Source organism: Egretta garzetta, unplaced genomic scaffold (genome assembly GCF_000687185.1).
Source record: "Egretta garzetta isolate BGI_Z169 unplaced genomic scaffold, ASM68718v1 scaffold197, whole genome shotgun sequence".
Classification (NCBI taxonomy): domain Eukaryota; kingdom Metazoa; phylum Chordata; class Aves; order Pelecaniformes; family Ardeidae; genus Egretta; species Egretta garzetta.
In genome coordinates this window covers 2,076,260-2,102,069 of record NW_009260274.1, presented here as the reverse complement: position 1 = coordinate 2,102,069, position 25,810 = coordinate 2,076,260, and the positions used below count along the sequence as shown (strand labels likewise).

At 41.4% G+C, this 25,810-nt stretch overlaps 1 protein-coding gene across 1 annotated transcript in view; it reads left to right on the top strand.

Moving 5' to 3' along the window:
• The window catches only part of LOC104129525 (von Willebrand factor D and EGF domain-containing protein), a 349,890-nt gene that overhangs the window by 12,801 nt on the left and 311,279 nt on the right, over positions 1-25,810 (top strand). The gene's annotated exons all lie outside the window — the stretch shown is intronic.

The window sequence follows — 25,810 nt, the reverse complement described above, 5'->3', positions numbered from 1 at the left end:
TGTAATACCGTGTTAAATTCAAGGCTGTTGGTCCTGTCCAACTCCATTGATTTTCACTGGGGATAGACCAGTAATACAGAGGCAAAGTTTGGCATCATAACGGCTTCCCTCCAACCCAGTTTCATTAAAAAAAAACATTGAGACCAACTTTACATGTCATAGATTCCTGTTGCATATTTTTTCATTGTTTCTCCCAAATCAAACTATTGAAAAAATAACATTCACCATCTGAATATTTTGATTGCCAATGTGAGGAAAAGCAAGAAAATTTCCCTTCTGTTTTTATAGCAGAAAGATTTATCACAGCTTGCTAAATTCTGGAGTGATTAAGTCATATTAAAGCCATAACTAAAACAAGTGTTTGATTTCTGGCTTCTGAAGTTTTATACTTGGTTCAAGAACACGTTTTGATTTTGAATGTGGTAATATTTCTTCAATATAATACAAATAGTGCTCTCCTTCCACAATTGGTCACAATGAAGTCAATAAAATATGCACAGAAGAAATGCAAGCAGCATTTGGTTCAATATAAAGATTGATAATGTAACCACCTAAAAAAATGCTTTTTATCATCATAAGTCTCTCCTGTTTTTTTATAGTTTTCATTGAGCAAAACAATCCATCATACTTGAACTTCATGCACGTTCCTGAAGCCAACAGTTAGTACAAGTCAATTTTTAATTATGATATTTTTATAAAACCTACAATTTATTTCCTGATTTTGTAAAACACTTTAAACAGCAAGTCATCGATATAAATTATGCAAATCTCAAGTGACCCCAAAGTCATTAATCTGACTGGATTTCACGGTGAAACACAATACAGCAATAACCCACCAGCTCTCCGTCTGACGCCACAGAGCAGCAAAGATGGCTACAGCAGTGATGAACAATGGGAGATCACAGTTTTCTTCTAGACTAGTGTGATTTTTTAACCTTCTAAATAAAATGCCCATTGTATTTAGAATACCAGTTGCACTCTCATATTTAGGGCCAAAGGAAAATGGATCTGTTAACTCTGAAAAAGAGAATAAAAAGTTATCGTCTACAGCAACATGCAAAGAGCAATGAACCCCTACTCCAAAATATTGAGCTTTATAGTCAGCCTGCCTGTGAACTTGTCCCCGTCCCGTTCCTACAGAAAACCACAGCAAATCCTGTTGTCAGCAGCAGAAGGAAATGTGCCCAGGAGGATGGAACAACAGTCGCCCTCTGGTAGAAGCAGCAGCCTCGTGCTGGTTTCCAGCAGTCCTTTCTGCTGGAAAACCAAGAAATTTCTATTGTGCCAAAGCCCTTCCTCATGGCTTTTTAGTGCATCAGCCCAAGGGCTGCAGAGCCGCTAGAAAGGTTTTTCCCTCGACCTGTATGAAGGACAAACTCCCCTTTCTCCTTTCCATCTCCCATTACTGTTCCTTCCCCAGGGTCACCCCCTGGCGAGGACTCCTGCAGCCTGCAAGGCAATCTTGCCTCTCCAGACCAAATGCCTGTTTCTCTCAGTTAAGCTAGTTTATGCGAGCCTCCTTTAAAACCTCTTTTTTGGTTTTCCAGCTGTGTCCCTTTTGGTGGCCACCTCAGTCCATTCCAGCTGCTATCTCTTTAGGCACAGCTGTGCTGGCTCCATCCTCACCTGCTGGCAGCAGCCTTCTGTGTTCCCTTCATTTGTGTGCATGGACATCGCCTGTATCCATGTGGACTTAATGCTATTAAAATACCATTGGAGTATGTAGAGGATGAGAAGATGGCACAGGGACGAACGAGGATTTTTTTTTGTTCATGCACAGGAGAGAGAGGCACAGGATTTACCTTGTATTCTTAACTAAAAACAGTACTTCGTGTGTCTCAATTTCTTTTTCTTCTAATAGTAGGATGCGGTTATTGTCTGGGTCTCAGTCTGCATGAACTGACATCAGCCAAGTTCCTATAGGCCAAAAAGAAGAGGTTCTATTAGGAGGCAAAACATCCTGGCTGTTAGACCTTTCCAGCTTCTCTTGCTTTCTGTGCCCTTTCTTTCACTGTATGAAAATTTGTGCGGGAGACCGGCAGGTGAAAGGAAGCAACTGCAGCATTTTAGGATGTTTGCTAAAATGTAGTTGCAGAGTAGACCAAGATGGCTTAAAAAAAATCCGATTACTTTTTTACCTTTCCCAGGGGACAATCCCCACATACTCCATTCTTTCTTCAGCACTTGAAATGGTTTCTCCTCCTATTTGCAGAGTAAGATATACAGTCTGTACTTCAGTTCATATTTTTTTGAACTTCAAATGCTCTTCTCCATATTAAAACATCTCACAGGCAAATGCATATCCCTATTTATACTTCTTATATTAACCCAGTTACACGGTGGCAATAAAACTCCATAATAAGAAATAAGAGCTCTCGTTGTACATTCACAAAGCCCTCCAAAGAACAGAGGAAGAACAGACCGTAAGTCTCATAAATCCAGCTTAATTTATTCATAGTAAGAGTCTACAAATCAGACATTTTTATATTCCAGGGTATTTATGCTAAGATGGTGAATTTATAAACCCTCCCCCAACAATAATTGATGGTAAAATAACAAAATAGATAATAGTTTTCAAATTTTTTCTCATCAAAAAGTGAAATATGATAAACAGTAATGTGCCCTGTAGGCATTAAATTAAATCTACAGTGGTTGAGGGCAAGAATTACATTTCAAAACTTTCAGAGCTCTCTGATCTTCTGAACCAGAACCTTCCAGCTTTGCTGCTTCAGTAGCTGCAGTAATATGCAGGTATTTTCCCTCCATCAAATACACACAAGTAACCTGTGGGGGAGGTTCTAAGCATCATACTCATTTTCAGTCTCCAGAAGGTTTTTCAGGTGTTACATCCACAAGAGAAAGGGGATGGTCTGCTAGAGCTGCCAGTCCAGCCAGCATGGTTGGAGCTATCCTTGGCTTTTTGCAGGCCACACAGAGGAGGACTTGGTTTGGTCACCCCCAGGTTCTGAGAAAATACAGTGGAAAGAGGATTTAGCAGATGCCACCATGCAGAGTTCCTTCGGTTACATTATAAAAGCCCCTCCTGTACAAACCATGTCATTGCTCTTGCTCAGTCCAAGTCCCTTGCTATAGAGGCAGCCATCAAATCCATTGTAGAAATATATTTTTCTCAAGTCACCTGGATCTTTACCTTTCAGTAGGTAAAAATTTGCTTTTTTCCACCCCCAAATATTTTCATAGATGTTGCTCCTAAAGCGGATGGACATTCTCACAACGTTCTCCCTTAGCCTACGTGTTCCCTTCCCCGCTATGTACGTATCAGCAATATGAAATGCATCCTCAGTCTCCCTTTTGCTAGGCTAAGCAAATTAATTTTAATCTCTACTTACAAAGCAAGCTCTTCATTCCCCTGATTATCCTAATAGCCATTCCCTCTGCTTGCACAAATCTGAACATGTACACAGGGATCCAAATGAGGTCTATGCAGTGGCATTAATTTAACTGTTGCTCTACTGTATTTTCAGGACGGAAAGTAGCTTTTCACATTACAGTGGAAGCAGTCACCTTGTGATCAGATGGTATATCCTTCTTTTATTGACCCAATTCTATTGTTAATTCTCAGGCTTGCTAATGTACTGCACTGCCCAGGAAGTATTCAAGCCTCATTTGTATGTGAACAGGACTTAAAAGGGGGTTTGGAGATAATTCGAGATAACAGTATATAAGATGTGTGCATACTCAATTCAATGGTATTTTTTAGAGAAAGGAGGAAAACGAATGTGCAGCAACAAAGGAAATTCTGTGACTCAGCTAGAAAGGTAAAAAGCAAGAATCCAGTAAATATCAGTCTTTTGAGATAATAGCTTTCACTGTTCAGCTATTCTTCACTGGTTCCTTATCTAAAGCCTCTGTGGCACACGCTGATGAGAGAGAATTCGACCCGCAGAGCCTCCCAGAAGAAAGCGATGTACACTCTAGGGCCACTTTTCAGCCGCTTAGCAATTATGAATGCTTTTTGGTTGATCATATAGATTAGAAATCAAGCAAACAGGACTTTCATTCCTGGAAGGAAGGTTCTGATTTACAGTATTTCTGCTTATGGAACCTATTTCTCCTGTTAAAAATTGCTCAAGTGTGTGTCAAGGTCAATTTTCTGTGAGGACAGAGTGGCCGACAATGCAAAATTTGTGCTTGCATGATTTTGTGTGATTATGAAATTCTCTTGCTGCTCTCAGGAATTCCCACACAACCGATCATTTCTACCTTGCTCTTTCCCACTTAAGTCATTGTGAAACACTCCAAAAAATGTAAATGCAAATACAGATCAGCCTGCTTCCCGCATGTCAGCAGCTTACAAAACTGATGGTGAATCTCTTCAGAGCTCTGCCTTCTTTTTTCCCGGGCATCCTGGCGAGTCTATCTTTCTCTAGGAAAGACAAGGCATCCAGCCTGGTTTGTTAAAAGTCAGCCTCGTGAGTAACACGCAGCACCACCAAAGCCCATGTGTTTTTCCTGCCTCCACCTCCCAGAAGAAGATGCCATTTACTCGTCTAGAAGGGACCAATCCTATCTCATTCTTCATAGTCACAGAGGGCTTTTCTAAAAACAGAAGGTACTGCGTGGGGCTTGAAGAAGCAGGACAGCAATCCCATAGCCCAGATGGCCTCAGTGGCCGCCGCAGCCCCCTACACCTTGCTGTGCATGAAATACAGGAAAGCCAGGCAAAATATAGACCTGTTGGAATCAAATGGCCTTTTCCTGGAGTGAAAGGAACAAGATGCCGGTTTTATCCAAGACCTGTAGGAGGACATTACTTATTGCTGCCTGGTGTCTGCAGAGAGCCACGGTCTCGCTCTCCCTCAGACTAATGACACACTGGCATTCAGTCTTCAGCAAGCATTCACCATTAACATGAGGAGGGTAATACTCATGTGTTAGTTTCTGTATTTGGCTTGAAGAGGCATTTGAATAAACCAAAACAAACATCAACTCTTAGACCACGGGACTTAATATAGTTTTGAAAACAGGCGACGGAAGTTTTAATTGTATACAGGAAGATTTCAAGATCATTGAGATCACTTCCATCTGATGCTAATGACTGTGGTTTCCCAAATCACACCCCAGAATTTACAGCTGGGCTCAGCACCCCTTTTGCTTAGTTCACTTCTTATGAGCAGTAATGACCAGTAATGAAACAGCCAAAAGCCCAGGTGGCTCTCCTGCAAATGTACATTTTAGAGCCTTGAGACCTGATCCTGCAGCTGCCAGCTTCACCCTGTGAAAACCATTAGCAGCTGGCTTCACGTCTAGAAAAAGAAAATGAAATATGCTGCATTTTCACGGCCATCAATCAGCAGATGCAGTGCCAGGAAAGCTTCATAATGATGTAGATATTGCCAATTGACTTTGCAAAAAAAGTGTTCTTTTCAGGAGAGAAACATGTAGGCAAAACCCAACAGATGACCTCAGCGTACACTTGTGTGCATGGGGTAGTGACCCCTTTCTTATTGGGATGGGAGGGGACTGAGACCAGGAAGCATCTCTCCTGCCAGAGGTACCAGTGCTCGCCCTTGTACCTAAGGGTGGGAGCAGGAGGGCACATGTCTCAGCACCCTGCTGCACTACCTCGCTGGAGCCGTGGCATCGGGCGCGTCCCCAGCCTTACATGATTAGATGAGTGACTTTGCTTGCCTTGCTGAGCTGTCCCTTACAAGAAGAAAGTTCTGAAAGCAGAAGGCCTTAAAATGGAAAATAAAGTTGGAAGCCTTAGACTTACATAACAGATGCAAGTAAACACAGTAGGGAGCAATACAAAAGTATTAATGAACAAAATGTTAGTTTGGGGGGTTGGTTGCTTTTTTTCTTAATGTTCTGGAAAATGACTGAAAGCTATGAGCAACATCCCTGCTCTTAAATGCTGTATTTCCAAAGAGTTGCTTGCATGCACCCTTTTTTATTATCTTTACTGTCTTCCTGGCAGAGATACTGAAATGTCTGGCATGACTCACGCTGTGAGCAATCCTTTTGTGAGAACTGAATGAAAACAGGCTGATAACGAGGGTGATTTCATTAAAAAAAACCAGCCAGGTGACTGGTTACACGGGACGTTACTGAAATTATGCATGCAGAACTCTAGCACTATCATATTGTTTTAGATCATGTTTTCCATGGCGCAGGAGAAAGTATCTTTGTCAGCTCAGTGGAGAAAGGTTGGAGATGATTGAAGGAAAACAGCAGGAGGAGGCTGATATGATTAAGTCACATAGTCAACTGCCCATGTATAACACAGTAATGGAGGTGAAAGTAGAGGGCAAACTAAAATTAAGTCGAAAGGACACGGGAGACAAAAGGCTACACATAGAGGACAAGGAGAGGATGTACAATGAGCTGAGTTGTATAGCAGGCAGAGTGCAGAATTTCCATGCCCTGTATTTAGATATTTCCTGTTAATATTGATGCAAATGCTGTACTAACTAGTACTGCATTGGACAGTCTGTTTAGCGAGCGTGCACGGAGAGAGGCATGTTTAATTAATTTTACAGTCATGGGCAGAGAGGTCAGATGACAGTCTGCAAGTAAAATCCCCAGCAGGCAGATTGGACAACAGGAGAAAAAAAAGAGTATCTGGGAGAAAACCGGGGTCAGCTCTGGACCCACTCTGGTGATTGTTCACACCTCTTCAGCAGAAAATAAGGTCTTAATTTTGCTACAAACCACCAGGTAAGAGTATCATTATTGCAAGAAATCTTGGCTGCTACAAAGACAACACAGTCTCCTTTAAATTGTTCCCTCTGGGTAGAACGGTGCTGGATACAAGTCACAAAACAGCTGGTCATACGGGCCATAGGGCAACCAAGGTATCAGCATCATAGTGCTCTCCAAGGAAGAAATGATCCATAAAAAGTCATTAGAAACTTCTGCAGTTTGGTGCAGAGGCTGCTGTGGGTCACATCATGTCAGATCGTCATTTGGTCCACAGTAATCTCAAGCAAATATGCTGGGGGAACAGAAAGCTTGCAAAGATCACTTTTGCTAGTCATCTTCATGGTACTATTTCAGTTTTTTGTGGAGCGGTTTCAGCTTGAGGCCCGAGTTCACTTCAGAATAATTTCCATTGGCAATTTACATCATTGCATACACTCACAAGGAGTTGTGCAAGTCACAGTTACCATCTCCAAATGTTTCCAGAGGACAGCAAGGCTGCCTGGTACAGTCATGCAGTCACCAGACACTACAGAAGGGGGTGCTAGAAATGCCTATAAATTTATGTAATCACTAAGAGCATATTATTCTCTCTATCTATGGATAAGGAACCACAAAACCAAAGAACAGTAACAGGGTGCTGGTTATAATCCCAGGCAGAAGTAAAAGATCTAACGTTTTCCAAGGCAAGGAAGCACTCAGTACCTTGAAGAAGCTGACAGGACGCTACCCAGCACTTGGGGCAGGGCAAATATTTCACCTTCCATCTATTGACACACAAGGTTGTGATGGGAAGTGCTCACAAACCAGGAATCCCCACAGATAAGGTTGATTGTGAAGCCTTAATTTGCTCCTTGTGCTTGCAAATTCTAACCCAATCACTGTGGCATGACCGTGCACTGATTTTCCCAAGGACTGGCACTTCCTTCAGTGCCCAGGCACTCCATTACCGAGCAGGGAGCCGGTATTTCATGTCATTCTTATTTGTGGGCATGTGGGTTTAATGCGTGTATGCCACAAAGTAGCAAAAGCCATCTTGGAAGCGCCATTCATTTGCTGATAGGCTTTTTCCTTTTTTATTATAGTAACTGGGTGCTTAATGCGCAGTCATTAATTTACTTTCACAGCCTTTGTGGGGTGAAGGGCAAATATTATTAATGTTATCAAGGCAAAGGAAAGTAGCGCGGGTCCATTAACAGGGAAGGAGAACAGGTAAAATGACATAGGGAATACAGATGTGTTCGAAGCCTTTGTTGCTTCAGTCTTCTCCGAGAATTTTAATTACAATCTGATATTTAGCACAGCTAATTTCCAGACGGTAATAAGGAACACAAGGCACAAAAAGAAGAGAGGCAGCTAAAAACGAGTATATCCAGGTTGTCAGTAACTCCTGAATCCACCTTGAGTAATAGACAAATCATTATTTGAATCATTAAAAATTATCTACAAAAACTTACAGAGAACCTCTGAGATCCAAAGAAGGACATAGACAGAAGCACAAATTGAGTACTTAATATCAAAAAGAGAAAAAAGGATGATGAGAACCTACAAACCAGACAGACCTTCAACCCAGGTTCCTAATAACTTACAACTTGCAGAGTTGTTAGGAAAAATTAACAAGAATAAAATTCGTTACTGAGGGTAGTGTTCACATAAAGCACAGCAACTCATTAGACCTGTGCACTTGGACTTGAGAGGCCACAGCTGGAGCACTATGTTTAATTTTGATCATCATACTTAAATAAAGCTGGACAAATTAGAGGCAGTTCAAAAAGGGAGCAGCAAAGCTAACGAGGGGCCTGGAAATGTGACCTGCAAGGAAAGTTAAAAGAAATAGGCTTATCTTAGAGAAGAGAGCACTGAAAGGGGTTGTGTTCAGTCTTCTAACATGGGGAGTAGAGAAGGCAGCAGTTGGTTATTCCCCCTAGCCACAGATGGCAGAGGGAGACCGGTCTGACCTCGGCACAGGCGAAGACTGGACACTAAGTGGTGGAACACCTCATCTGGGGAGATCTGTGTCCACAGAACTCCCTTCACCTGGAGCAGAGAAGGGGATAGGCAAACCTCACAGGTGGACGGCTTAGCAATATTAAATCCCGGCTCAGAAAAAGGGAAAAATAAGGTGATGGGAAAAGGTGGCCTGGATTATTAAGAACAAATTAAACCATATGAGCTGATTTCCTTCTCTGACGGAGTTACTGGTCTACCGAGTAAAAGGCAAGTGAGAGGTGTGATGTAGCCTGAATTCACCAGCATCTCCAGGCCAACAAATTACTGGTTTCAAAGACAGGAAATGGAACTAAAAGTGTCCCATCCGCTGAGGTGTCTGATCTCTGAACCCAGAGCTGCCCAAACGAGAGCCAGGCACGGAGATGCTCTCCCCTTCCATGAAAAGTACAGAGACTTTTCACTCTTTCACACTGTTTCAAATAAACTCCCTTTGAAATATTTAGTAAAAGCACTTAGAAAGCGAGGGAAAGGGAGATAGATCCTTTTCTCTTTCCCCTCTCCCCAGTCACCAATCACCTAATAGCTGTCGGCCCAGGAGATAACGGCATTAATTTGGGAAGTTTTGCTCAGGCAGACCCAGAACAGAGCCCAAGCTTCTCGTTTTGCCATTTCTCATGTGCTTTGATTATTCCAAAGTGTGGAGCTTCCTCCCTTTTCTTTTCTTCTTTATTTCCTCCAGCAACTCCGTACTAAAAATCACACAATGACAACATCAATGGAAAAACACACTTCTGTGAAAATCTCAGCTGTGGCAAGTCAACATTTTCCAACAGAAAAATTTTTCATCAGCAAGCTCGCAGCCAGCTCCGACATTGAGATTTCAGTAGCAGCTAAGCTTTAAGTGCCTCATATTTCTGCATATCAGGGTCGTCAGTCAGGCACCCAGAAAACGAGGAGCATAAAAGTAATGATCACCTCTGACATGGCTGGAGTGACTTATCCGGCATGACACAGGCCCCCATGGCAGCCATATCAATCAACTCCTCGGGGCAGTATTCTCAGAGTGGTTTTTTTCTCCAAAACATCAATACTAGCTAACATTTTTTAAACACTGTCATCCATTTCAGTCAATCTTATTCTTCATAATTTCACTCTCTTTCTATTGGGAAATTTGGAGTGTATTTCATAGTACAAAGTGTCAAGAGAACAACTGCATCAAGGAACAACATCCTTTCCCTTGCCACTTATATTTGTTTGCCTGAGAAATATGTGCAGTGACAAAATATATACATCCACCCAGGCAAGAGAGTAAGTAACAGTTCTGATGCACCACCAAATGCTAAGCATCTCTTAGACATACTAAAAAGTTTAACATTCAAAATCTCTGCATGACCAGAGATCCGATTTTTAGGTAGTTTGATCTTGCTACCCAACCTTCTACTTATTTTTTTTTTCCTCCTTCATGACATTTGGATTATTTAGATAAAATCTTAATGGGTAAAGCTACTGCTTTTCTAGCTTATCCATGCAATTGCCTTAACCCATTTACATGCAATAATCTCACAAAGAGCTTATACTTTCACTTTTATCAGCCAAAAAGCATACTGGAATTAACATATGGTATCTCACTCTATTCACTTGATATTGATTCCAAATACTCAGGGGCAAGTTGTTAGCAGACAGAGAGTAAAACAAGCATGTGAAATCCATGCCAAGCCCTAAATAGACAAGGGTGTGAGCAAGGCCCCCCCCCCCCACCTTGTTGTTGAGCAACAGGGGACTGCTCAGAGCCCTCTCCTCAGAGGGACCCTGCAGATATTGCCTTGGGGCAGCAAGGGATATGCAAGAATTTGCAAAGTTTTTAGGGAATTTCTGGGAGCTGCTCGGAAAGATAAGTTCTACTTCAAACCAATACACTCTGCTAAGAGCACAGACCAAGCAACGGTAACGTCTCTGAAGTTCACAAACGTTATCCCACGTGTGGAAAATGGGATTGTGTATAATCCGTGGTGTATGTTGTTGGATGCGGGTGGATTACATGACCTTCCCCGGTCCTTTCCTGCCCTGTTTGCTTTGACCTTCTATCATAATGCCCAAGTGTCCCGTAGTTCCTTGCTCCTGCCCCAGGCAAGACCTCAGGACCACAGGGACAGACAGTTTGTTTTCCCCAGTGCATTTCTCCCTTTCTCCTTCTAGTAAGGTTTTGTCTCATAGACAGGAATTTTTTTTCCACTGTTGGTGTAAGAAGGGCTAACTCAGCTGTCCTCATTTTACTTGGGCCAGAAGAAATGATTAATTGTTTTGTTTATTCTGTTTAATCTTAACATTGTTTGTTAACAGCTCCAACTCCTACTCGGTCTGGCAGAAAAAAAAAATCAACTCTTATTTTATCTATTATACATATATACCTATCTAATAAGGCTGGAAAGCAGACTCTTCCACTGTCTCCACGTATACCACATGCACACACAAATACGATCACATGTCAGTTCTTTACATCCTCTTCTCATGGGAAAGAAGACTTAGCTTAATGACTATTTGCAGAGCCTTTTGCAAAGAGATGGACTGCCATTTCTCATGAAATCACAGCCAAAATAACCTACTGCTGAAAGAAATCTTTGAAAGGATTTTGGCTATGGAAAAGTACTGCAAATTATTATTGCAAATAAGATTCAACCTGTATAAAAATCTATGTCATTCTTGGCACATACTTATGAAGTCCATGGATGATCCTAAGAAAAGATTTGCCTTGAAAGAGAAAAGGTCATTTTTTCTACCTTAGAAGAGGATTTTAAATGATGGGACACATTCCAAGAATAGGTCTAAGAAAATATGAAAGCTGCAGTCCTATGATCAGAGTGATAATGGTTTTGGTCCCTGATTAAAGAGAGATTCAGCTTTGATGTACTCTTTGTAGACAAGAAGTCATAATGAATAAGTAACAAATATCCAGAAATGAGTTTGAGAGAAACACAGAAATAAACTGGCTCAGATGACCCCTTCCAGTCAGACCTACGGTGCATTATGAATATCAGTGATTGAGACCCTAATGGCAGATCGGACTTGCTGGCAACATGAACAAATTTACACCATGGTTAAGAAGAAATGTGACCTAAAAGGATGCAAAATTTAGGAAGGGAAGTTGTCTCTCAGAACAGATGAAGATGAGGACTGTGCCTTGCTGTTGAAGAAATATGTAAAAATATTGTAGGTGTCATGAATCCAGAGTGGTTTGGATGCATAGCTAGAGGAGTCATTCATTTATGTGGCTGATCACTATGGGAGATAAATCAGAATTAGACGTCCTTGCTTGAGGTAAAGGACAGGGAAATACATCTATTATAGAAGGACCGTCAAGAGACCAAAGTGGTCTCCCTGCCTCATGTTCCCATACAGATGCTGTAGCAATAGTTTAGAGATAAGAAGGATTATCATGAAAAGCAGTAGGCTGACCCTCTCTTCAGCACTGTTCGTGCCAAAATGCCTCTGTGCTCTTTACACTGGGTAATCAGGGCTGGGATAAGTGCCACGCCAAGACACACTTCATTCTTCTATATGTTTGTGCTGTGTGCCTGCATTGCTTTCCTGGCAATAGGAGCTGTGGAACTTCCAGCTTGTAATGTGATGGGGGTCTTGCAGGAGACCCATGTTTTGGATCTGGCTGCCCCACAGTCAGAATAAAAAGAGTAAAAAATAAGGGCTCATCATACAGAGCAGGTCAAGTGAATGAAGGCAGTTCAGATAGGGAAAACAAAAGCATGGAGATCGTGCTCCTTGGAGCAAACCCAAGGATATGAGTGCCCTCAGGAGTGTGTTTTGAGTGAATGGAACTTGGGTTAAAATGGCATTGGCAATGCTTTTCTCTACATCAGCAAGATCTACCATAGTTTCATTTTGAACGTGACAAACTATTTGGCCTAGAGAAAAAGAGGCATATTTTTCTAAAAGTTGAAATATTTCTTTTCAACATCTTTGCAAATGAAATGGCTTGATTCCTCCTGTTTCAAAGATATTTAATTTCAGGTTGAAGAGAAGGTTAGTCTGACTTTCAATTATTATCAGTCTCTCTTTGTGATTTTAGAGAACCTATTTCTCTGGAAAAACTGAAAGGTTTCATTTTAGATTAAAATAAGACACTTTTCCTCACTGGACCGGTGAATTTCAAGTCATCGACTTACTAAATTTTCCATGTGTCGGTAACATCTGTTCATCTGTTGCCTTTTTCAAAACTTACTACAGCACAGTATTACAGCTGTGCCTTTCTGTCCCTCCTACATGCAATCTTTTCCCTTCTGCTTTGCTCTGGCTGCTGTCTGTACTTATATTATTGCAGCAGCAAAATGTAGAACATTAGCATCTGTTAATCCTTTTATACCTCAAATCTTCACATGTTTGGCCAACTCTGCTTTTCATTATCCCTGTCTGTCTCTGGAATAGCCTCAAAATTCCAGATACAGCAAAATAACCCAAAGTGCAGCCTGGCCCTGTGGTACTGCTGGAAGGCTATTTTAGAATTAAGATAATTCAATGGTTTAAGTGTGTTTGCTCGATCCCTAGGAGCAAACTTTTATCCCAGTTTGCAGGGATTTAGCCATTCAGTTGTTATTAATATTGAGCCATGCTGCTGAATCTACATGTTCTGTAAGGAAATAACCTAGATTTTAGTGCTTTCCTTTATGCTAGACACTTATTTCAGTGAATAATGGAAAGGATGAAATGAAACTTGTCCTTAGCCCACACTTTTACAGTGGCATGACAGAGAAGGAATGAGAGGCTAAAAAATCACTATAGCAAAGATCTTCACAGTAAATTTGGATGCTGACTTGCCTTTCACACCACATTTGAAAGGAATATGTGGGGTAAAATAGAGAGTTGCATTTCCTGCCAAAAGGGTAAGTTGGAGGTAGGTGGGTTAATGGTGGGGGATGAAGTGAAAAAGGGAAGAATAGCTGCATCTTGGGCCTGCGATCCCAGTGTAATTCACCTTGGAAGGTCTGAACGTTGGGTCTTCTACTCTTCATCAAACAGAAACACAGACCTCTATGCAATGTGCTTCAAATGAGAGACAATAAACCTTGTGCCACATACTTCTGTTGACGAAAAGCTGATTTTTGGACTGCTGAGACCAAAACATGCCAAACATGATCAGCTGCAGAATTAGTCCAGCCAATACAAAAGACTCCAAAAGAACCAACCCAAATTCTAACCTAAAAACAAAAAAAGCAATTTGACATCAATTTTTCAAAAGAAACAAAATGAATTAAGAATCAGGTAGGCAGGGAAATTCTTTGAGAGACACGATGATCCTATTTTTGACCACCCTTTATCTCTGAGCTTTGTTCACAACAAATGTGATTTTAAGTGTAAAGGTTGCTTAAAAAATATGGGGTGAGAGTGAGAGTCCAGTAAGGACATTTACTCATACTGCAGTGCAGAATAAAGTGCCTGGGCCACCTCTAAAACAAAGTGAATGCACTTATCCAAAGCAGTTCGGCTTTGATAGTCCACAAAGAGCAATTTTCTTTGCTGCACAGCATGTGGACCAGAAAGGCAGGAGGGCAGGAGCCACAACAACTGAGAGGCTGAGCAGGGAGATGCCCACATTCCCACAGTGAGACTGGAGTGAGTGACAGCGGGTACACCTTTTCCTTTAGGGACTTCGCATCTATCTCATGCACTTCAGAAGTCTCATTTATGAAAGCCCCTCCCACAGCTAAGCGCTTCTGTCAGAAACTCTCTTGCCTAGAAAAGAAAAGGAGACATTTTCCATCTCATTATAGCCAATAAGGAGAGCCCGGGGCAAAGAAACTGGTTTTAATATCCCGCTCCCTGGTTTCTGCTCCACGGGGATATCACGAGGCAGCAGAACATTTTGGTATCAGACCTGTAGGTTTTCGTGATGAAATTATGCATTTTATAAACAGAATTGAATATGCATTGGTGCAAAGAAGAATAAAAGGAAGGGAAACAGCTTTGGAAGCTGGTGAAGTTGTCACGTTCTTGTTTATAGTTAACAATATATACTTAACAAAACTATACAAAAGAGAGCAGTTTCTTTGGGAGAGGGTCTGCCATGGAACACCCAAGTGCTCGGGCCATTGCCCCAGCACATGGCAGACCTGGTTTCAAGTCAGGAAAAACCAGCCAGCTCCAAATCTGCCAGTGGAGCCCGAACCCAGCGGAGTATGTGTCCAGATCACTGCCCCTCCTCTCGCCTATTTATTTGCCTTTCGTTGCTCTTCAGCTGGGTCTATTCTGCAAACTGTGCTTGGCCACATCCAGTGTCTCTCTGAGCATATCCACTGCTTGCAAACAATATTTATAGCAGTCAGTTCAACATGAAGGCTGACTAAGGTTAATGGGATCCTCATTTCTGAATGCAGAAAGATGAACATTGCTGAGGATAAAAAATAGAAGGCCTTCTTGAGGTCACCTCTGAATAAACGTGAACAGGTGTAAGGTCTGCACAGCAGCATGTGGCACCACCACTTCTCTGTCTATCACAGGCAAGCCCCTTCTTATTAATGGGCTGACAGGTGCGTTATTCAAACCGCAGGGTTAAAAACACCATTACATTTCTGTAATATTCCACCCACACGGTGGATACCGTAGGAGATGCAGTCGTCAGTCTTGCACGTGGGACCACAGCTGACTCATGGACTTTTCTGGAGATGTTAGGTCCACAGTGTGTCTTTTGAAGTGGCATATACCTGCTTTAGTGGGAACTAAATGTTCTTTGAACTGGGTTAACTAGAAGACAACAGAAATAGAGCTGCCAGGGCTTCCATGCTGAGTTTTAGCTATGTGTGCTTGTGCAGGGTATTAGCAGATGCCAGACGGATCTACCTGTACACTCTGTTCTCTAAACAACTCATAAAACACCACACAGAAATGACCAAAGCCTGATATTCACCAGGTTTCACATAATCAAATTTTACAAGTTTCAAAAGCAACTCAACAATGACTGCAAATTGCTAAAGAATATAGTAGCAAATGATAAATTGATTGCCTGCTGTTTCTTTGTGTACTAATTTGTGTTATGGCTTTCCAATCTGAAATTGCTTGAGTAGATTTTTGCTGTTTGTTTTTTTAGCTCAAATTGCAAATGAAATGACTGTGGTAAACTGAATGCATCAAGTGTAATGAAGAATTGATCAATTGTTATGTTGTAGGGCTTTTCTGAACAGTGGTTTCTAGCCTATCTTCTTAAGATGAAAATTACAGTTATTAGCCAATTACCAAGTAAGAATGCAAAACTGAGTCTGTTTTTGATAACAGAAGGGTGGAAGAAAACCTGAAATAGAGCATGTCTGCCTATAATCGCCTTATTTTACCTATGGATAATGATACACATATAACATTTTTGGTTGTATTATTCCTTGGCAAAAAAAAAAAAAACAACAAAACTCTGGCTATTTCCTCCTTCAGGAATGCTGGTTTTTCAAACCATCTTTTCCGATAAAAAGTATAGCTCTATTTTATAAGCTAAAAATTTACTCTCACTGTTATCAGGTAAGAAGGAGGTGGAGGAGTGGAATTGAAAGCTCAGCATGGAAATGGCTCCATGGAAATAAAAAGTTGCTAGGACTCATCTTATCTGGTGAGAAGAAACTATACAGCATTATCAGTGTCTAAGAAAGAGAGAGAGTTTTCCCATCAAGAATACTCCATCCGGTAATCTGATTTTCTTTCATTTACTTTCTAAATAACTAGAAAGTGTCAGTGCTGCACCTCCTGCAAAAAACACCAGCACCACGTCAATGGTGGTGGGGGAAATCCCCATCCCATCCCAACCCATCCCTGGATGGGAACCCCCCCCATCCTGACCAGCCACCAAGGGACGGAGCTCATTTCCCAGCTCAGAAGACCTTCTGAGGACGCAAATCTCCCCAGCACATTTGAAGTAATTTTTAAGTGAGCATAAATTTTAAAACACACGAACCTACGCTGTGATCAAAGTTAGTTCAGTGTAAACAAGAAAAAATCAGTCGGTTTACCTTCTGCATGGCTGATCCTGATCAAAACACATCTGCCTATAATATGCACCATATGGGGCAACGATTGTCTCGTGTTTATTCCTGTGCCTCCCTAATCCCCTGTGTCCCCTGTAAGCGTGCATATCTGTATCTGCAGCTCTAGCTGGATGGCCAGAGAAAGGCATTTTGCTTTACGCACATATAATTACGGAGATGTTTTTTCGTATTATGGTAATTACATCCTAAAAGATTACACAGGTAGCAGCTGTAAATGTAATGAAGACTCAGCTGATACCAGCTGAACTGGTTTTCTTTTATATCAAAAAGCAGCTTATAGCTGAAGTCCTTACAGATTCCTGAAACCCTGCTATTTTTATGAATGCTTCTACTACTTCTGGTAAATAAGCAGAGATCTGTGGAGCAAGCAAAGGAGAGATGACCCTAAACAAAAAGGGAAATTTGTACCTGTTAGAACAGTGAATGGGGTCTAAATTGCTCTAAATAAAAGTAGTAAATGAATTTATCTAGAGGTTTTCACCTATAGAAACTGAAAGCCTTGCTCTTCCATGGCATGAATAGGCATCAGCAGATCTCATTCAAGTGCTAGACACACAATGGGTGGCATTTTCCACAACCAGAGGTACAATATTCCCCTGAAATATCACCATGGTCGAGGGAAACTTCTGGCTGGAACTGTGACCGTCCTGTTTCTACAGAAGGAAGACACTAATGCATTTTAATTTTGAAGATAACTATGGCTGTATGTACAGAAACCATATCTTTTGAATGTTGAAGAAACACACAGTGAGGATTGCTGATAAGCTTGGTTTCTGGAAATCTATTAGACTTAATGTCGCACTTCCACGGTTGGGAGTACACAGCTTTATCTTATCATTCTGGCCAGGCAGGCCGATGACTATTTCTAGCTCATGACCTTTTATTTTAATATTTTTAAATCCATCCAAAGTGCTATAATGCATGAGAAGGGTTTTTGCATCCGCACCAGGAGCTGCTATGTGCTCGAGACCGTTTTTCATCGACTCTTTCCAAGTTTCGAAGAGTGAGCAGCCTACAAGAGGGTGAAAGGCCTGGGTCAAAGACCTGAATTTGGGTAGGAAGGTAGTAAGAGCCTTCCAGGTTTGTGTGTTAGTTGGGAAGTGGAGTGTGTCCATATACATTACTGAAGAATGATAACTAATAAAGCCTTACTCCAAAGGCAAGAGCAAACCAAACCATTCTTCCTGAATGTCAAAACCCTGAAAGAAAAGCCCGTTATAAACATGTGAGGAGTGTGCGACTGCCGAAAACACTATTGTGCCAGTGAATGGAATGAATAATAGTGATGAATAATAGCAAAACAATAGCAGGAAAAATTGCCTCGTCACCCTGCATACATTAGGAACTAAATCACACCCAGGACGCACACACGAATCTGGCATTTGGCAGCGCTAAGCTGCCTTCAGTTGGAGTCCCCTTATCTTTCCACCAGTCTCTGCTGCATCCTGGATGTGCTGAAAACTAGTTAGTGGTGACACTTTTCCCAATGCTATATCATCCATATACAGACTGAAATTGAAGAAGTGGGGGAAAATGTGGCCAAAATTCAGCATTTGCCATGGGAGCAGTCTGGAAAAATGTGTGGCTTGCAAATTGTAATTAGCCTGCGTCGCAGTTGAGGCATGGAAACAGCTCCAGCTCTCAAAGGGGTAAACCACAGAAATCAAATTTCCATCTGAATAGAGCCCAGTGGGTTCTAAAATCAAAACATGTGAGTTCATTTTTGCTACTGCTATTTAGGAAAGCTACATTTGCAAGTGTATGTTCAACTGAGATTAGGAGGTAAGAAAGAACCTTTTCATTTTGTTTCACTTTTTCATTCTGAGGGATGAGAGCAAAATAGACCAATCAATAACAATAATTATAATTTTCTTTTTATTGATTGCTCAGAAGTCCTTAAAGGCATCATCATTAACTTAGAGATAACTTTAGGAAATTTATGAGGTTTTTAATTCTCTTCCGACGCAGCAATAGTAGGTGATTTCTATATTCATATGCTCGGCCTTCCTGGCTCTGAAGCTGAGCCAGAATTAGCAAGGATGAGACTTGGTAAAATTTAATAGAGTTATCGACACAATTTGGCTTCATTGCTTTTTCTAACGGGCACATTCAATAGCAGAAGCTATATTTCGCAAAACACGGGAACTGCAGACTTCACCTGTCCTGTCCAGCCGCCCATTGCCTTTTATCCATGTGATCATGTGTCGTCCTACTTGTAATTTTCACATGGATGAGAGATGCCAGATAGGGAGTCCTGGAGACTGAACCATTTTAAAGGACAACACTTCTGCTGGAAACTTCTTGTCTCATCCAGGTCAGTTGGTCATGCATGCATTGCTGTCCCTGAGAAGAAATACTGGGTTCTTTCATATTCTCTATTTATGGAGCACTGAAGAAAGCACTTTTCAGCACATCTCCTGTACCAGTGTTCCAAACTCCACATAAAATTGCCCCGAAGTTCCTCAGACTTTGCTCACGTTTCTCACAGGGACACCTTGTTGTCACCTACTTTGTCTGTCCCTCTTGACACCTCTTCTGGTCCCATGCAAAATGCATGTCTGCCTCTATCTGCGTTCTCTGTACCTAGTGCATGGTACTATGTCACAGCTGTACATAGTGCATTATTCTGCGAAGCATTCAGGGGAAACACAGACTAGAAAAGAATTTTCATGTAATCAATTCCTCCTTTCTAAACCACAACTTAAAATAGAAATGCAAGCCAAGATAAGAGATGTTAGCATGAATAAATAATTGTTTTCTTTGGAACTGAACATTAGCCCTTGATTTGCCAATAATATATTGTTTTACTTCATAGAAGACCAGGATGATAAGTGACCTTGTTCCCAGGCAAATGAAACTCAGATGCATCATGCAGACAACATCTTGAGATTGTAGGAGGATTTTTTTCAACTACACTTTCTCTCAGGGCCCCGTGCTATCACCTTTTTTTTGCACAAAAAAAAGAATTCCCTAAGAATTAAGCAATAAACTCACTAATCCTGCCTGGTGGGAGCACTCTGTAGTAAGAGTTCCAGTTATACATGCTGCAAGTGAAAAATATCAAGGGTATCATATAGAGCATCCATGGGACTGAGGAAAGAAGGAAAGAGATCTATTCCCCCATTGCTCTCTCTGTCTTTGGTGTTTGGACCGCTCAGGCGCTGCAGGAGGATGTATTGTGGGCTATGTTTTGTTTCCAATGTAGCAGATCCCTAGAGTTGAACAGTCTAAAGCCTGCCTTGAAAGAAGAGTGCTTGCGCTGTAAGACATATGTGAAAGAATCTTTAACTGTGTGCTGAGTTCCCTAGGTTACAAGAAGATGCCATTATTTTCAAAACTGTGTAATATCTAAGGGGAAGCGTTAAGCTGCAGACTCCTAGAAAGCCATGTTCCTGCTTGGCCTGATTTTCCTTCCTCTTAATTTTGTCTGTTATTCAGTACAAATAATAATATGAAAAATGTCTTATTCTTTTCAGTGGGTGCTCAGCCTCTTCCTGGGTCAAATTTTCTAGAATTGCTTTCATTTTACACAATAGTTCATTTATCAATTTCATCTTATGAACTCATTATGACTTGCTCAAGACCTCGCCATTATGAGTATGTGGTGTTTATACAATGTGCTTCCTTATCATTTCAGTTCAGTAAGAGGTCCTTCTGCTTCTGAATTATCTGAAAATATCTTCATTGTATTAGCTATTAAGGTTTTTTATAAAATTAATATGTTTTACCTACCAGAGGAGCATGCATGGTTCAAGCATTTTTGTGTAGTGATCACATTCACAACAAATTTTTGCCTCTGAATATTTTTGGGAATAAAATTTTTGTCATCAGCATGCATACTAATTGCATTAAAATCTTAACAAATATTGGTGAAATAAGGCAGGAACGTTCATCTGCTGTCAGATGTTCAACTGTCAGATGTTTCTTAGCTATAAATGCCTTATCTATTAATACTTACTGTTTATTACTGATTACTGTTCATCTGGAACTTGCATCCACCAAAAGACATTTTTAAATAAATAAGAGTCTTCTGCTGTTATTTTGAACACATCCATTAAGAGCTTGGAAAGAATTTCCCTTTCCCAATACTTGCCTTCCTTTTCTGCCCAAACTCTCTTTCAACGTATGGTAAATTCTAATATGGGGAAGTGGATGGCACTGACACACTGAAAGCTTCAAAAGCTTTCACCTGAGCTTTGCTACATCAGTGAAATACAGCCACCAGGCATGGAAGTGGTTGGTGATGAAAAGGTTTCCTTCTGCCTCTAAAACAGAAAGAGAAGAAAGCTAACACATCCTTTGTCTGCAACTAATTTGGAGTTATGGCTTAATAGCCTAGGCATTTTGGACTCATTTTTCCAAATTAAAATCTTTCATAATTTTCCTGTGAAGATAAATTCAAACACTCTGGAAAATGCTTTGTTCCACTATGGATTTGAGAGTAAGAAAGAGAAAGTGGAAATCCTAAAATCTGCCAGGGAAGGAATTCAAAAATTTACTGTATGTCATATAAATGGTGAAAATACGAGTATTTCCATGCATAAGTTGAAAAATAAATATATACACACACACACATTCATATACATGTACACATACATACATATACCTATCTGTGCATATTTTCAAGCGTTATACTTCAGAAGCTCCCTAGCCACCCCCTCTCTCTGCCTTTGAGCAAAGCCATATGAAAGCCGGAGGGCAGCCCCGTTTCCCTGGCCCCGGGGCTCACTGGGGTTTGGGGGAAGGCTCCAGCTGGGTTCCCACGATGTGGTGGATGATGGTGAGAAACAAATCTGCACCTGGGAATATCTCTTTCCTGGTCACAGAACAATTAGAGGACATTGCCAAATGGTGCTCTTGGTTAGTATTGCTTGGATCAGTCACTGGGTTTTCATTCCCCCTCCACACGAAAATTATTTTGTGATCTGCCAACTATTTCTCAGAGCTTTAGAATGCCCTTTAAATATATTGTGTGGCTGGCACCGCTTTGCCCAAGACAAACATGCACCTCGGGCTTGTGGACTATAGTTCTTTCAGGGTTTTCTAGCTGCCATCACCTATTGATATTATTTGATTTGCAGCTGCTATTCAAAGCAAACAAACAAAATCTCACAGCTTCTTAAACCTTCCTCCCCATAAGCCAGTGATATTTACTGGGAGCAAGAGCGACAGATAGAGCTCTGTCACACCCATGCTCACCTGCCTTTAGAAATAAAAGCAAATGTTTAGCAAATTATTTCCTTTCAAGTTTTCAGCCTGCTTGCTCCAATTTTCCTGGCATCCCTCCCCAAAGCATCTGATGCTTCTTCCCATGGCCGTGAGCATCAGCCAGGATGGACAGACCCTTTGTGGGTGCCTGGTGGTCCCCACAGCAACATCTTTCCCACCAAATCTACCGCCCAAGAAGCGCACGGGTGGGTGGCTCGCCTGCTTGCAGACCACCCAGTTACCAACCTGCTTGAAACAAGCTCCAGCCAGCAGATGTTTAAGGTGTTAAATATGTAGTATTTAACTACGTATTTAACATAAGAGTAATGCACTAAAAACACCTTTCCAGACTCTTGTTTGGCTGGTCCCTGGTATAGCCCTGTGGAGCCTCTGTCCTCCCCAGTACAATATTGAGCAATCCACCAAGAATGGGCTTCTGGGTTGCTGCCCCCAGGATCTACGGACATGCACGTCTTCCTCCAGCCATGGTCACATCGACATTTCCTTTAGCTGAGAGCAAAACCCCAGGTCCACAACTATATTTCAGCATGAAATACCAGTTCAGATATTCAGTTTCTGCTCATTTGCCATCGGATATTTCTGGATGCTTCTGCCTTCTGCAGGAGGCTCTCCTCTTCCCAGTGTGCCCACAGGCTGCCCTTCAATTCATTTGCACACAACAACCTCCTGCACATTAATGCTGGGTGAATCTTAACCTCCAGGCATTCACAGCAACATTCCTTATGGCTTCAACAGAGGCAGATTTTCCCCACAAGACTTGCTTTACCATGCCACTGGAGTTATTCAGATGCTGTTTTCACAGCGAAGCTGCAACAGGTATTGTTATTTGCTTTTTGTGTCAAAAAGGAGCTACTCCGTGTCTCTCTGCAGCAAGTTGCTGCCACAAAATTGCTGGGTTTTAAAAAAAAATGCTTTAAGTCTAGTGAAGAAAACAAATCCTTATGTCTTAGAAACATCTCCTTGCTGATATCGAGGGTGACAGTGGTTCAAGAAGAAACTCTTTGGAGGGGACTAAAGCATCGGCTACCGCACAACATTTAATTCCAACAAGACTCTGGACTGAGAGCAACATCACTGCACGGTTTAATTTCTTCCTGAAGGAAATCTGAATGGACATAACGACGATGAGTACTCAGCTCTGAAAAGCCAGCATTTTTTTCATACGCCCTTTTAATGCAATTATAGGAATAAAGCTGGGCGATTAAATTAAATGTGTCTCATACATGAAGAAATAAATATTTCCTTTTAAAGGCAACCTAGCCTGCACACCGGAGAGTAACAGCGACTCTGTACAGGACATGGATGCGGGCTCATATCGTTCCCCACAACTGGGTGGACAATTGTGATACTGAGCACTTTATCGCTGTACACAAACTTGATATCGGCATCTGACTTTGTCATGAATTAGAAATGAAGTGGAAGGCTTCATCTGATGAGAGTGTAGCCACGGTCACCATAAGGAACAGGCAGGCATCCCTCAGGTGAACAACCAACAGGGTTCAACTGTGTCTTCCTGGGTGGTTTGGGGTTTTTTTGCATAATATTTTCATAATATTGCCTAATTATGGTGATGCCTTTATTTATTTATTTATTTCTGCAGGAAAGGCAGTAGTAATTAACTTGTACTGGAGCCTTTACATGTTAAAGTTTACAATGATTCTGTCACAGGGCTGTAACCGTCACCATTTTAAATGGAAAGCTGAATTCTTGAGGGATCGTTTTTCTCATGGCTTGCTGCAAAACCTGGGCGAGCTTCTGTCTGCGCTCCCTCCTGCTCTGTGCCGGCACACCGCTGCCGACTCCGGTGTTGTTCGGTCTGATCTGCATCAGGGTGAGAACAAAATCTGTCAGTCTGGGTCCACGGGAGCTGACAGCAGATCAATTTGCCTTGCCGCCTCCTTAATGACAGCCTGCAAGCATAGCTAAACCCAGTCACAGGTATATAAACACAGTCTGACATTTAATACAGAATAAAATACACCTTTAGAGGTGGTGGCTGACTGAGAGAGGGCTTCATATATATGCTCTTTAGGGAGTCAACACATGGTGTTTGTCCCAAATCCTGTTAAATTTAATGGGTGACCACCCCTCTCCTTAGCGACCTTGCATGCCCCCCCTGTGTGCTCCTCCGAGTCCCTCCCTGCCCTTTGCAGGTCCCATCTGCGGTGTTCATATGTTAGTATGCGAAACAGCATTTTCTAAACTACTGCAAACAAAACTATGCGAAGGATGAAAAATAATTAGCCATGTTTCAGTGTCTAATATATTTGCATTGTTTAGACAGAGTAGTTAATCATTGGTAAGACCACAACATGTGTGTTTGGATTATAACTAATACATATTGAGCAGAAGGTTATTAATTACATTTAAAGGGAGTATTTGATATTATTATTATTGAGAAACTGAATGCTATTAATTATATTACAATGCACTGGCAGGACTCCTGTGGCAATACTGTGCAAAGAGCCATTTGTTTTTAGACTTTTGTTCAGAAAGGAGGTACTTAGGGCAAGCAAAAGGCACCAGGAACCAAAGTCCTGCTCCCGTTAACACTCCTGAAGCACTGAGGGATATTGAAGGGGTCAGAGAGGGTCCGCATTTTTTAATGGCTTTTAAATATAGGGTAAACCCTTCATTTGCTTAAAATAGTTAGTGTGCTGAAATGCCACTTATTCCCTTGGGTTGGGAATTGGCAAAAGACAGTCTCCATGTGGTCCCCACCTCTGGGACCAAAACCCCAGAAAGGACATCTGAGGCATGGACGGGGATCCCGGATTTAATTAGAGGTATGGTATTTCCAAGTGTTCCCTCTCTAAAATGGCTCTTACCTGTAGAAAAGAAAAGCTTAGGGCACGCATTTTTTTTATTTTAAAAGGCAATTGTATTAATTCATCTGAATTTTGCATTGGAATTGCGCTATCACTGACAGTTTAGTTCCCTGAAAATTACAATAAAGGTTCTGTTATGCTACATTTTGTCCCCATTTGTCTTGTATACCATTGCCTTGCCTTTGGCACAATAAAAATAATCTTTAAAAATAGTACCATAAATGGATTGACTTTGACCTTCTGAGTATCTTGTCAATAAAATAAAAATGATAAATCTGTTTCAGAGTGCCAGCGGCGTAATATTAAAGCAGAGTTATAATCTGAAAAGTGACGTTTGAAAAATGATATTATGGGGAGGGGTCTTATTCTCTGTCAGCGGTGTCACATAAATACGCCCTATTTACAGCGCAAAGAGGTGATTTTGCTAACTGCCAGGCTTGCTCTCGAAACCAGGTTGTGCAATTCCTGCGCTGTGCTCTCTGCCTCTTACACCGTCATTAGCAATTAAAGATTACTGCAGCAAGAAATTAGCTGAGCCTTCTGTTGCCGATGCATAAAGCAGAGCGACTCCACCTCGGTCTCCTCCTGTGACCCGCTCCGCAGTGCTAACACAGCAAAAATGGCCTTTGCCTCATAGAAAAACAGCTAAGATAACCAAGAAAAGGCCCTTTTTTTTCCTACATGATCAGCTTTTTGAAAATAAACAACGTCTAGAAGAATCACTGCAAGGTTTCTTTTTATTAGGTGATAAGAAACCACTGAATATTCTGTAAAAAAATCAAGAGATGTATGAAAATAGGCAGGGCAGGCATGTGAGCAAACACACTTCGAGGGGCAGCAGCTTTGATTCAAACTTTGTGATGCATGCACAGCAGCTCTGCTGCATTTGGCTTTATTGGTCCATGCCTCGGGCGAGTCTGGTCTGTGGCTTGAATATTTGCAAGCCTAACTCAAGCTTATTTTGAAAAACCCATGGTGCTGTTGGTTTTTCACCATTTCTTTTTCTCTTTTTAGCATTTCTTGCTTTCATTATTCTAAATATGTATTTAAAAATATGTGAAGTGCACTTTGTACTTGAGCTTCAATTTATGTCGTGATTAAAATGCT